Source organism: Microtus pennsylvanicus, chromosome 14 (assembly GCF_037038515.1).
Source record: "Microtus pennsylvanicus isolate mMicPen1 chromosome 14, mMicPen1.hap1, whole genome shotgun sequence".
In the NCBI taxonomy this organism is placed as follows: Eukaryota; Metazoa; Chordata; class Mammalia; order Rodentia; family Cricetidae; genus Microtus; species Microtus pennsylvanicus.
In genome coordinates this window covers 31561670-31574267 of record NC_134592.1, presented here as the reverse complement: position 1 = coordinate 31574267, position 12598 = coordinate 31561670, and positions in this window count along the sequence as shown.

The window sequence follows — 12598 nt, the reverse complement described above, 5'->3', positions numbered from 1 at the left end:
TGGGCAGTCCCTGTGCACGCTAGGCAAGCATCTGACCACTGAACTACCACAGCAACTCCAGCCAAGTTGCTGTGCCTTTCGATGGCCGATGGCCGTCCTACAGCTACGGATTACTACCACAGGCGGGCAACACAGGAGACGACAGGGCCCAAGGACAAACTCACACGCCCTTGGCAATCCCCTCTCTGCAGAACACAATATGGGGAAGGAAACAAGGACCCTAAGCAGATTTAAGTATAACCCCAAAATCTGAGCCTTTACTCCCTTTGCCGAACAAAGGTTATCTTTCCTTTTAAACTAGGTCAGAGGGTGTGGACCGCTGCTCCGTCTCTGGCAGCCCTGGTATTGGGTGTCTCCTGCTTCAAAGCATATACAGATGTCTTTGAGTCACAAGTACTACATCTGTCCAAGCATCCCTTCTTCCTCCTCAGAGCATCTACACGGGACTCTGAGACCTGGCACAAGGAAGTTAGGTTCTAGAAGGAAAACAGACCAGAAGTGGCTTTAAGGCTGGCAGCCAGAAGGGGTAGGTGACTGGGAAGGATCTGTAAGCAGAAATTACCTGGGGATGTAGCTCAGTGGTAGAGCTCTTGTCTAGGATTTTCAAAGCCCTGGGTTCAACCCCCAGGACCACCAGAAACAAAATAGAAAAATAAAAATAAGAAAGCTATGTTACATTGGGCTAGGGAGTATAGCCTAATGGTGCAATGCTTGCCCGTCACACCTACAATCTGGTGTTTGATCCCCGGGCAGGGGAAAATCTCCACAAAAATGAATTAATTAACATAGTTAAGTTTGAAATAAAAACTAAAAGCCATGCCTGGTGACACGGGCCTGTAAACCCATCTCAGGAGGCTGAGGCAGGAAGGTCACAAGTTCAAAACCATCCTGGGCAACTCAGTGAAACCCTGTCCCAAAATAAAAAGTTAAAAAAAGGATATATCCAGGGGTGTGGTGCTGGGCTAACATCCCCAGGGCCTGATGTCTAATCCGTCCTAAGTACTGTGACAGTAATAACGATGATAATAATAAATATAAAAACTAGAAAGAAAGTGTGTGATCCTGAAAGCGAGTCACAGACTCACTCTGATAAAAATCACCTCCCTGTTGCTTCCAGGGCTCGGAAGAATAGGCTGCCCATGTGACCGAGTCTTTCACTAGCATACTTCCTCTCTGGCTGGAGCATGTTATTTACTTTCCAAATACAAAACAAAGTTTTCGGAAGCAGGAAAGATGTCACCCTCCTTTAGCCCTGACCAGGGCAAGCATCTGCCTGTGACTGCCCTAACATTCCGTCTCCTCAACTGCTCCTGCAGAGACTGGAAAGAGACTGGAAAGGCCGGCCGCCTCTGGTTTCCCTCCAGAGACACTGGGCTCTGACTTTTCTCATGTGCAGTGGCTGCAACCGCTGTGTTGCTATGCCGTCATCCGGTTGCTATGACTCGTGAGGTGGTGAATGTGCCAGAACGTGAATCTATTAATTTAACAGGAACTGGGCTCAGCACATATATTCCTTGTTAGGTCATTTGCTTTGCTACCTAAACCACATCCAGTGTCCTCAGCAATGGGCATGTTTCCTAGAGTCTAGCTTTGCAAAAATGTCAAATGCCCTGGCTTTTGAGTGTTCTCAGTTTTATGTGATTAAATCACCATGATGCAGATGAAGGCAAAGGGATCGGTTCAGGTAAAAAAAAAAAAAAAAACAAAAAAAAAAAAAAAAACAGGTGTGTGTGTATATGTGTGTGTGTGTGTGGTAATGGTTAAAATATCTACTCCTCATTCTTTATGCATGTAGGTCATCTCTGCAGGATAAGCATGTTCTGATGTTTATGGGATCCCTTGGTAAACCCCAAAAGTACGGGTAAAAAGCTCCGAGCCACCCCACAACCAGTCCAGATGTTTTAGTGCAACAAAAGGGATCCTGTCCCTTTCTTTTGTGTTGACCACACACGCGTTTCCATTCAGCCCTCAGTCACCACTCGCAGAGTGACTGCTCCTGGGTGTGCTAGGACTCAAAGATGAAAAGGACAAAGTCTCTCCCTAGTGGGAGAAAATGCAGCACTAGCCTCCAGCTTTGCAGAAGGCAGGAGATCTCAGACAAGGGAGTTTAGTCTGGGAAGGCAAGCTCTAGTTCACTACCCATGCTTTTCCTTTAAAAAAAAAAAAGAATTATCACAGTGCGTTGTATCGAGTAAGCACTGCATCATGTAGCGTTTGTTTGGGTAGGTATGATGTAGTTGTGTATTTGGACAGGTGAGGATGTCAAATATATCTCCTATATTCAGACAGAAAAGTGTGAAGGATCTGGGTGTGTAGAATGGTACTGTCCCATTGCATAGTTTAATGAAGTGATATTGTCTTCTAAATCTTCCATCCTTGGTAAATAAAAGATGGAGTTCCTTGAGGCCTCTCTTTCCAGAATAAAGACCTTCCACCCAGTGAGGCATAAGCCAGCTCTGAGGCAGGCAAACACATCCCCTTTGTAGCTGAGCCTACAGCGGGAAAGGTAGGAGGAGAGGAAGGAGAGCCCAAAGCTCACTTGCCTTCTCCTCCCCCTCTCCAGCCCTTAGATGGGTGCCAGAAAGGTACAGCACCCATTGAAAACTGCTTCAGACACAGAGGGGGCTTCAGAACACTGGGGGTTCCATAAGGAAACTGTTCCTAAGGTTGATTTACATCAAGCCAAGGACAGCCCTGTCAAAGTGAATCTGCTGGTCAAACCTAAGAAAACAGACAGAAGGGGTGGACAGCTTAGCAGCTAAGACCACTTGTTGCTCTTACAGACGACCTGGGTTCAGTTTCCAGCACCCACATGATGGTTCATAGCCTTCCATATCTCCAGTTCCAGGGGATCCGATTGCCCTTTCCAGGCACCATGGGTTGGAGACACACACATCATCTTCACATGTATGTGTAAGCTAAACACACACACTAAAAATAAGTAGTATTGAAAGAAAGAAAGCGGTCAGAATCCCTGACCTGAACCTTCCTGGTGCCAGCACTTCCCACATGCTGGCACTGCCCTCCTAGGGCAAGATGACCCTGCAGCACGCTCAGGGGAGGATCATGGGAATTCAGAGGAAATCAGTGCTGCCTTGGGAAAAGGAGAAACAAACGCAGTGGTGGGGGGAGAGTTGCTGGAAAAGGGATCACAAAGTTGCCCACAAAACAGCAACAGAGCCCTGAGGAGTGAACGGAAGCTCGAGCCGCTGGTAGTTCAGTGTGTTGGTTAGGAACGAAGGTTCCCCACGGTCCACAGACTGTCTTCAGTCGGTCTTTAGTGCGGATTGTGTGACTGCGGGCAAGTTTCAAGCCACCCTACTTCGAAGGACTCTTTTTCAAAAAAGGAAAGGGAGAGGAGAGAGAGACCGGCCCGGTGCTCCATGGGTTAGCGCACTTGCTGCCAAGCCTGACAACCTGAGTTCAAATCCTGGAACCCATCGTGGTGGAAGGAGAGAATCGACCATCCCAAGTTGCCCTCTGGCTCCTGTGCACACACAAAATAACAAAGAAAGAAAAGGAAGTGAAAAATGGGATCATGAGTCTATAAACACAGTTGGTGTCTAGAGGTTAAGAAAGCGAAGGAACAAACTCTCCCATAGAGCCTCATAAATTTTAGGAGCGTAGTCAGTACTTTAACGTTAGCCTGCTGAGCTTGTGCTGGACCTTTGACCTAAAAACTGCAAGGCTGATAAAGTAAATACTAAACCCTATGCTATTTTAAGCTATCATGTTTCTGATAGTTTGTCGCAGTCACTACTGTAGAGTGTGTAGTACAGGGACACTGATTTTCTCAATGTGACATTTTCTGGAAAAAGGCTTGTACCGTGTGTATCAAAAGCCCTTGTTTTCATGTTAGAACCTGAGTAGGAAGCGCTGGGTGGAACAGGTAGAACCCCAGGAAGCCAGGTCATTGGGAGATTTCCAGAGCACCAAGCTGTTAGAAACTCGGCGGCGTCAATCCCAAACCACATGAAACGATATTGAAAGTGCAATCGGGACGCAGTCTTCTGGATTTGGCGTGAGCTTCAGGCATCACACGCTATGTCTTCAAATTTTTCTCAGACTTATTGCTTGTTGTGTATATCAGTTATCCCACAAAGACCCATATGTTGAAAGTTTGGTTCCCTGCTCCTATCACTGGGAGACAGTAGAACATTCAGAGATGGGTCTAGATGGAAGAAAATGACATCAGTGGAAACAGGCCTTAGGTCACTAGCCACTTCCTGTCTATCTCCTTGCTCCTGCCGGCCATCATCTTTAGATCCATGGTTCCACCATGACAGACTGTGCTACCAAAGGCCCAAAGCAACAGGGCTACAGAAGCAGGTACTTAGATCTCTGAAACCGCCAAAATAAAAACTTTCCTTCTTTAAGTCGGTTATCTCAGATATTTTGACATGATAGAAAGCTGACTAGCATTCATCTGGCAGGCCACAGTGTGGAGGCCAAGTACAAGAACAGTCAATAGCCCTAAGCCAGCAGGATCAACATTCTGTGAGGTTTCTGTGTATTCAGCAACCCCAGGACTCCAGAGAGGCGGCACAACCACGCAGGCTCCGTCACTGCGTCTTTCCTTTTCTCAATGAATGGAAAACACAGAGTCAAGAGTCAAGGCGTCATGCGCAGCATTCCTGGGATCCAGGCTGGCCAGCAATGCGTGATTCTCCTACAGTCGTGCCACTCTCTTCTTCCTGGTTGAGACGGGTGAGTGTTTGCTGGCTGGCCCAGCTCAAAGGTCAGCGCTCATTGCACAGCGGGAAGGAAGTGTTTCCCTAAGTATCCGCCATAAATGTTGGTTGTGGGACATCAACCTTACCATAATATGGGAGGCGCCTTCTGGGTTCACTGCCAAGAGGGCTAGGCATCTGGAGGTTACCTTAGGGCCTATAGCTTCCTCAGAAAAGAAAGCCTCCTTCCCTGTATATGGTTATATCTGGGTTCCAGCAAGGAACCAGGTCTCTCTAAGCAGCTTTTGTGGGGGTGGACCTTTGTGAACAAAAGTTCATCAGAGTAGCTTCTAAGAACCATGTGTAGAAACTGTAGTTGGAATTCCTTGACAAAGCATATCTCTACACACCTCCTAATTTATCCTTTCCTACTTCCCAATCCAAATTGAGTTCCCCAGAAGTCAGTGAGGGTCGCATTGTATGACCAGATCTATCTATCTATCTATCTATCTATCTATCTATCTATCTATCTATCTATCTATCTATCTATCTCTATATCTCTATCTATATATCACTTCCATGTAGAACAGCCTGTCACATCCACAGGAGGATCTGGATCCCCCATTGCCCCTTGAATGACCTTTGTTCTGTAATGTTGGGCTCTGCCTGCCTTCCTGACATATTTTTTGCCCTTTGCACCAGTTGAAGGGTGTGGTCAATGACTCATCTTCCAAGACCTTAAGGCCTGAGTCCAGTCAATGAGTTACCTCCCACCTGATGTGATGGCAAAGGGCCTCAGGCTGTTCGGAATCCCTCTGTGAGCCAAACCCCAGGTTCTGCTCTGATGCTAGCAGTGTCTTAGAGCTATTTCCTCTTCCGGACAGAGGGACATGGCAGCCAAGGTCCTGGAGCCTGGGTCTCAGTTATAGTTATAAAACATCTGCTTTAGAAATGTACACCAATTGGACCTGGAGAGGTGGCTCAGCAGTTAAGAGAACTCGCTATCATTGCAGAGGACCCAAGTTCTGTTCCCAGTGCCCGCATGCTGACACGCAGCCATTTGTAACTCCAGTTTTAGGGGATCTGATGCCCTCTTCTGACCTCTGCTGCCATCAGGCACACATGAGTGCACAGACACATGCAGTCAAAACATTCGACCAATTTTAAAATCATTTTAATCAAAATCAATTTAAAAAATCTTTTTATAAAGAAAGCAGAAAAACGTAGCCCATATTTCAAATAAAACCCTATGGTCAATCTCAACATGACTTCAAATGGCAGACAAGATCATGTCAGGAATCTTTTCTCTTGCATCCTGGTGACTGGCAAGCCTTGCCATATTTACCTTAGATGTTGATGGAGGTGATGCAAGAGATGAGTCGCACATCCTACAATCAACTGCAATGTGGCAATCACGGATCTTCCCAGCACGCGCGATTTCCAGAAATCAGCTAGCATTTGGAAAGCTACAGTCTTCTCCAATCTGTGGAATTATGGGCTTCTGGGGATTTTTCTAAAAAACACACAAAGCAATGACGTAAAAAAAATTGTCTAAAGCCAGTGGAGACAGTGATCTGAGGGGTTATGGACATTAAAAAGTGAGACAAATGTCAAAATCCCTAAACAAGCCTTCAGTTGCTCTTCTCATAAGTGAAACCAATACAAAGCAATATGGGAAGAGGAGAGCAGTCAACGTGGGCACCTGCACCCTCGCCTCCATCCCTTGCCCTAGGATGCAGCAGAGGGCTGTAGGCTATTTCCCCATGCATACCTAACACTTGCATGTTTGCATGTCTGGAAATTAGAGTCATGGGTGCCCTTGATTCCAGATTATGTTTTGTATAACTCTTTTTTCCAGAGCAAAATGCAGCCTGCTTCACTCTCCATCACTGAGGATTCCTACTCTCTAAACTTAGGATGTCACCCTGGTGGTGTGCCTTACTAGGCCATCTTTGCTTCGTGAATCAGGGAGGGAGAACAAAGAACTGTCAGTAGTCTAACTACGGCTGCTGTCATAAGGAAAGGTGCTTTTTTTGTTTGTTTGTTTGGTTGTTTGGTTAGTTTGGCTTGGTTTTTGAGACTGGTTTTCTCTACGTAACCCTGGCTGTTTTGGAACCCACTCTGTAGAGCAGGCGGGCCTCAAACTAATAGAGATCCTCCTGCCTCTGCCTCCCAAGTGCTGGGACTTAAGGACATGCAGCACCGCTGCCTGTCAAGATGTTCATTTTTTATGTCCCCAGAAGTCCTGCATCCATGAGACTGGCAGGCCCATTTGCTAGCTTACATGAAGGACAGAACTCTCAGCTTTCCACAGCTGTTGACAGCCTCTCCCCCCTTTCTCATATAACATACCCCCCTAGTCCACCGCTTAATTCCCCTCCTACCCATGATCCCGAAAGCCACATTAGCAGTCTGGGCCAAGGGGGAAATGTTCATTCAGAACTGACGACAGATCAAATTAAAGAGCAAGACTGAAAGTAGGGAGGACCTGGCGGCGGGCTGAGAGATCCAGAAGCTCGCTTTCAGCGGGGACAAGCGGAGGATCGCGGTAATTCTGGACAGCTAGCAGCTGTATTGTCAGCTGCAGGGTCCAGTCAACGAGGCGTCTAGATTGGCTATGAAGTAAGTTGTATTTGACACGTGATCTACGTTTCTCTTTTGACGGGCAGTTCTCAGCGTGCTCCGGGGAACAAATGCACTGGTTTTCCTGTGAGTGAGTGGGTTTAGGCTGTTTCCAAGGCATCCTCTCGCTGTGAAGTTCCTGTTCATACATTTGCAACAGGGCTGTGTGGCATCCGCATTAGGCACTTGACCTAATTTAAGATAATGATTGCAAAGACGGCTGTGATACAGAGGAGGGAAAAAAAAAACATTATTAGAAATGAAGACGCCTGAGCGCTGAGCCCATTTGCCACTCCTGGTGACATCGTAGACTAAGTCACCTTACTCAACCTGGAGGATTCAAGGATCGCATGTAAACACAAAATAGCTTGGATGCCTTGGGGATATGGCTTCACTGTACATCACGAGGAAGTCATTCTCCTTGGATTTCTCGAATGCTGCCACTGAGAGGCCCCCAGTCTAGTTCTGCGCATCTTCCAAAAGCCGTTGACACCTGCCTGACCCCTTTTATTTTTTGTGAAAAAAAGAGCAAAGTCTCAATTTCATATGAACCAAGGGAAACGTTGGCCAGAATGTATTTTAATATTATCACCCTTCTCTTGTTGTTTTATTTACTTTTGTTTTGCTTTCTATAGATGGCAGACGACACAAGTTTTCCATTCATGAAGATAATATAAGCTTTTCTTCAAAAGCAAGTTAATCATGAAAACTCCTTAAAATGATTAGGAAATGGCTCCAATATGTGAATAAAAAATTGTTTACCCCAAGTCAGGATTTTACTGTGTAAACCTGGCTGTCCTGGAACTCACTTTGTAGACCAGGCTGGCCTCAAAGTCACAAAGATCTGCCTGCTTCTGCCTCCCAAGTGCTGGGATTAAAGGTGTGTTGCCACCATTGCCTGGCTGGGTAAGAAAACAGTTTAATGGTATACTTGCCCCCCACACCCAGACAAGTATCGCTATTAGCCCTAGCTGTCTTGGAACTCACTATGTAGACCAGCTGTTCTCTGCCTACTCGGTGCTTGGACTAAAGGCACGTACCACAACACCTGACTAACTCTCTGATTTGAATGATTCAGTTTATATTGGGTGAACTGGATAACATGTGAATTATATTTCAATAAAGATGCTTAAAGTAAATTAGGGTATGGGTATCTGGGTCATGAGAGAGCATTTACCTGCCATAAATAAGACCTTGGGTTCAATCCTAGCACTAAAATTCATGAATTATAAAGTGTAAATTACCTTCTGTTGGGCTTTTTCTTCTAATATGGGCTCCCAAGACTGGAAAGACAGCTCGGCTCTTAAAGGCACTTGCTGTCCTTCCAGAGGATGGGAATTCAGTGCTCAGCACCCACATCTGAAACTCCAGCTCCAGGGGATCTGACACCCTCTTCTCCACTCAAGGCAGTGTGTGCTCACATATTGATACACACACAATTAAAAAATCTCAGCCGGGTGGTGGTGGCACACGCCTTTAATCCCAGCACTCCGGAGACAGAGACGGGTGGATCTCTGTGAGTTCAAGGCCAGCCTGGTCTACAAGAGCTAGTTCTGGGACAGGAACCAAAAGCTACGGAGAAACCCTGTCTCGAAAAATCAAATAAATAAATAAATAAATAAATAAATCTCTACTACCAGCTTCCTGTTTAGATTTTTGCCGATTGTCTGGCACTGAACTAGTGCTGACCCTTGACCCTTAGAGACTTGGAGGGGTGTCTTAGGCCCCACAGTTCTTCTAAGATGGTTAATCCCCTGCAGCAGACTACTTTTCCCTTGTGCTACTGCCAGCCCCAATCCAAGCCACCACCTCTGTTGAGTGAATGACCATGAGAGGCTTTTTGGTATCCAAGGACAGCGGGAAGTCCTTCTCTTCTCCAAGTCTGGGGAAAAGCCAGTTTTCGGAAGTGAAGTCTGATCATGGAACCTTCCTGACTATGCTATAGCATTCTCCACTCCTCACCCCGCCCAACTCTGAATAAAGTATTGGCCTCTCAGCCTGGATTTGAGGTATCTGTGACAGAGACCTAATGTGTCATCCAGCCTCTCTTCTGCCAAGCCTTTTCTTCCTCTAAGACAGTGATATGACATGCTTTACGGTCACCAAAGGCTGCTAAGGGTGTGCTTGAGACATCATTGGCGCTCACTAACTAGTAGTCAATGAACCTGCCTCTTCCCTCACCTTTGTTCCCTTGTCCTGGAATGTGTTTTTCTCTCCGTTGTGTGACAAACATTTCTTAGAGAGACACAACAATCATGTCTACTCACCCCAGATGGGAAATCCATGACGGACCAAAGTATGGGTACTACCAAAGTCCAATTTAGTGAACCAATGAGTTTTAGTAGGCTTTCTTACAGGGGCAGAAATGACTCAAAGACAGATGCGTCACCAAGGCCCACCCCAGCATGATGACAACTCACAAAGCTGGGACCCTGGAGCACTCTGCACATAGCCTGCAGGTAGCACAGCAGGTTGGTGTGTCCTTCCCTGTGCCTCATTGATGTAAACCTCTTCTAGGCAACTGGTGTTGTCTCAGCCGTCTTTGCAGCATAGTTTCTGTGAGTCTTCTTGGCAGCTACGCACTTCTGAGAGGCATCTTTGCAGCCTGGCTCTGATTAATAAATCAGAGGGGTTAATGAATCTGGTCAGATTCAGGGACTTCCTGAGGCTATCTTGTTTACCTACCTGTTCAAGGAGTTTTCCTGCAAGATGAAATGTTTCAATCTTAGAGGAAGCCCTTAAGCAACACTCCCCCATTATTCTCCTATTTCTGGCAGATTCTTTTGGACTCTGTCCTGTGTTGCCTCTTCATGAAGGACTCCCTTTCCTCCTATGTCAGGTGAAACTCCATATTCTCAGCTTTCCTCTGTCATGAGCCTGAACCGTGGCAGGGCAGTTGCAAGCATACGATTCTACAGCCAAACTACCTGAATTTTGATTTGGGTTTCTTTGGGTTTCTTTTGTGTCTGTGTGTGTGTATAAATGTTCTTCCCTCATGTATATATGTGCACCTTGTGTGTGCCTGGTGCCCTCCAAAGTTAGAAGAGGGCATAGGATCCCTTGGAAAAATAGAGTTACAGACAGTTGTGAGCCACTATGTCAGTGCTTGGAATTGAACCCAGGTCTTTTCTTTAAGAGCAGCAAGTCCTCTTAACTGATAAGTCAGGTCTCCAGACAAAAACTATCTAGGTTTAAATGCTAGGTATGCCTCTTGCCTCAGCTGCGTGACCTTAAGCATGTCACTTAATGCCTCTGGGCTTCCTTCCATTTCCTCCTATGTAAGGAGGTGATAATGATGATACCGTGACGATTACAAGCACCCCAAACAATGTCTGCTCCATGTCTTCAAGTACAGAGTCTGGCATATTGTGAGCACTTAATAAATGTTAGTTGTTATTATTAGAGCATGCGTTATTATCTTCTGCAAATACCAGGTCCCTCCGTCTTCCTCGAGGGCAGGGAGTATGTTTCATTCACCATCGAATCCCTGAGAACCTCGCATGTCTCCCAACACCTGTGTTGTTGGAATACAGATCTTATAATGGGGGCCGGGGGAAGGTGTCTGATTTAGCATAGCTGTCTCGGGCTGATCCTGGATTCTCAAGACCATTTCCCTCACTCTAGCCTAAGGAGACCACACCCCAAATCTCCATGGTGGCATTCAGCTTTCAGATCTGAATATCCAGTCTCAGTACAAGACAGGAAAGCCCCCAGGTGGTGTGCAAGGAAAACCTCTGCCACACAGTTCATTACCGATATCCTCAGCTCCTCCACCACCCTCTGCTCTAGTTAGTCATGATGAGGTGCGGACCACACCCAAAAAGAACAGGTCACACATCGCCGCCTCAACAAGGTTTGCTGGGCCAGGAGCTGCTGGGTGCTGAGGAGGCCAGGGAGGGAAGGTTTGGAACCCTGGTACCAGAGAGTTTCCTGTAGAGTAGCAGGGTCAGTTCACATCTGTGTGGCTAGGCCGAGAGACAGGCTGGGTGCACACAGAAGGCAGGATCTGACTGGGAACCAGGATAGGAAGTCAAAGACGAAGGCAGGAGGTGAGCAATACAGACAGGAGGCCAAAGGGGCTGGCAAAGGTCAGAGTCCAGCAGGTGGCAGCTGCCAGCCCGGGGCCCAGCAGACAGAGGCCAAGGTGGGGGCTGTTGTCCTGGCTCGCCATTCTTTCTTTCTCTCTCTAGATAAGAGATAAAAGACAGAGAGGAGGCTGCTCTGGACTCCCCACCCAATGGGTGAATAAGAAGGCAGGGGCAGCAGTCACCACAGGCCAGCCAAAGGGCTCCTGTCTGGACCTGCCTCGGCAAGGTGCGGCTGGCTGCTGGATGGATGGCCTGCTTCCTGGCAACCAGCAACAGGGCAATGGTGGACACCGAGGACCACATGGAGCAATAGGGCACAAGACCTAGAATTGGCTACTAAACCCATCCGGTAGCTTCGTATTCCCCTCGTCTGCTGTGCCTTAGCTCCTCATTAAAAACAAAACAAAAATGAAGCATTGGGATAATCGGGATAATGCCCAGTGCTTGCAAACTTCTAATATAAAGACTATATAATAAAAAATATGACATGGACATCATGAATTTCAAAAAAAAGAAAGCTGGGTGGTGGTGGCACACATCTTTAATCCTAGCACTTGAGAGGCAGAGGCAAGTGGATCTCTGTGAATCTGAGGCCAGCCTGGTCTACAAAGAGAGTTCCAGGATAGCCAGGACTATACAGAGAAACCCTGTCTCAAAAGAATAAACAAGAGCCGGGTGGTGGTGGCACACACCTTTAATCCCAACACTCGGGAGGCAGAGGCAGGCGGATCTCTGTGAGTTCGAGGCCAGCCTGGTCTAGAAGAGCTAGTTCCAGGACAGGAACCAAAAGCTACGGAGAAACCCTGTCTCGGAAATAAAAATAAAAAAAAAAGAATAAACGAAAACAAAGAATAAAAGCAAAGCAGGCCTAGGTGTGGTGAGTGACCTTAGTCACAGCACCCACACTTGGGAGGCAGAGGCAGGGAACCTCTGTGGGTTTGAAGCCAGCCTGATCTACACAGCGAGTTCCAGAATGTTCACTGGGACATCTACCGCTGTCCTGTGTAGAAGGACGGCATCGTCCCACGCACAGAGTCCCAGCCTCCACGCACAGTGCCAGCCTGACTCCAGCCAGCACAGAAGCCAGCTGGTGCGGGCGCTTCTGAAGAAAGGCAAAACAAAAGGCAACAGCGAGAGAGCAAAACCAACACCAGAACAAAACAAATGAATAGAAGCGGGGGCCACCTCAATGGTAGGATGGTAGGGCAGCCCTTCGCA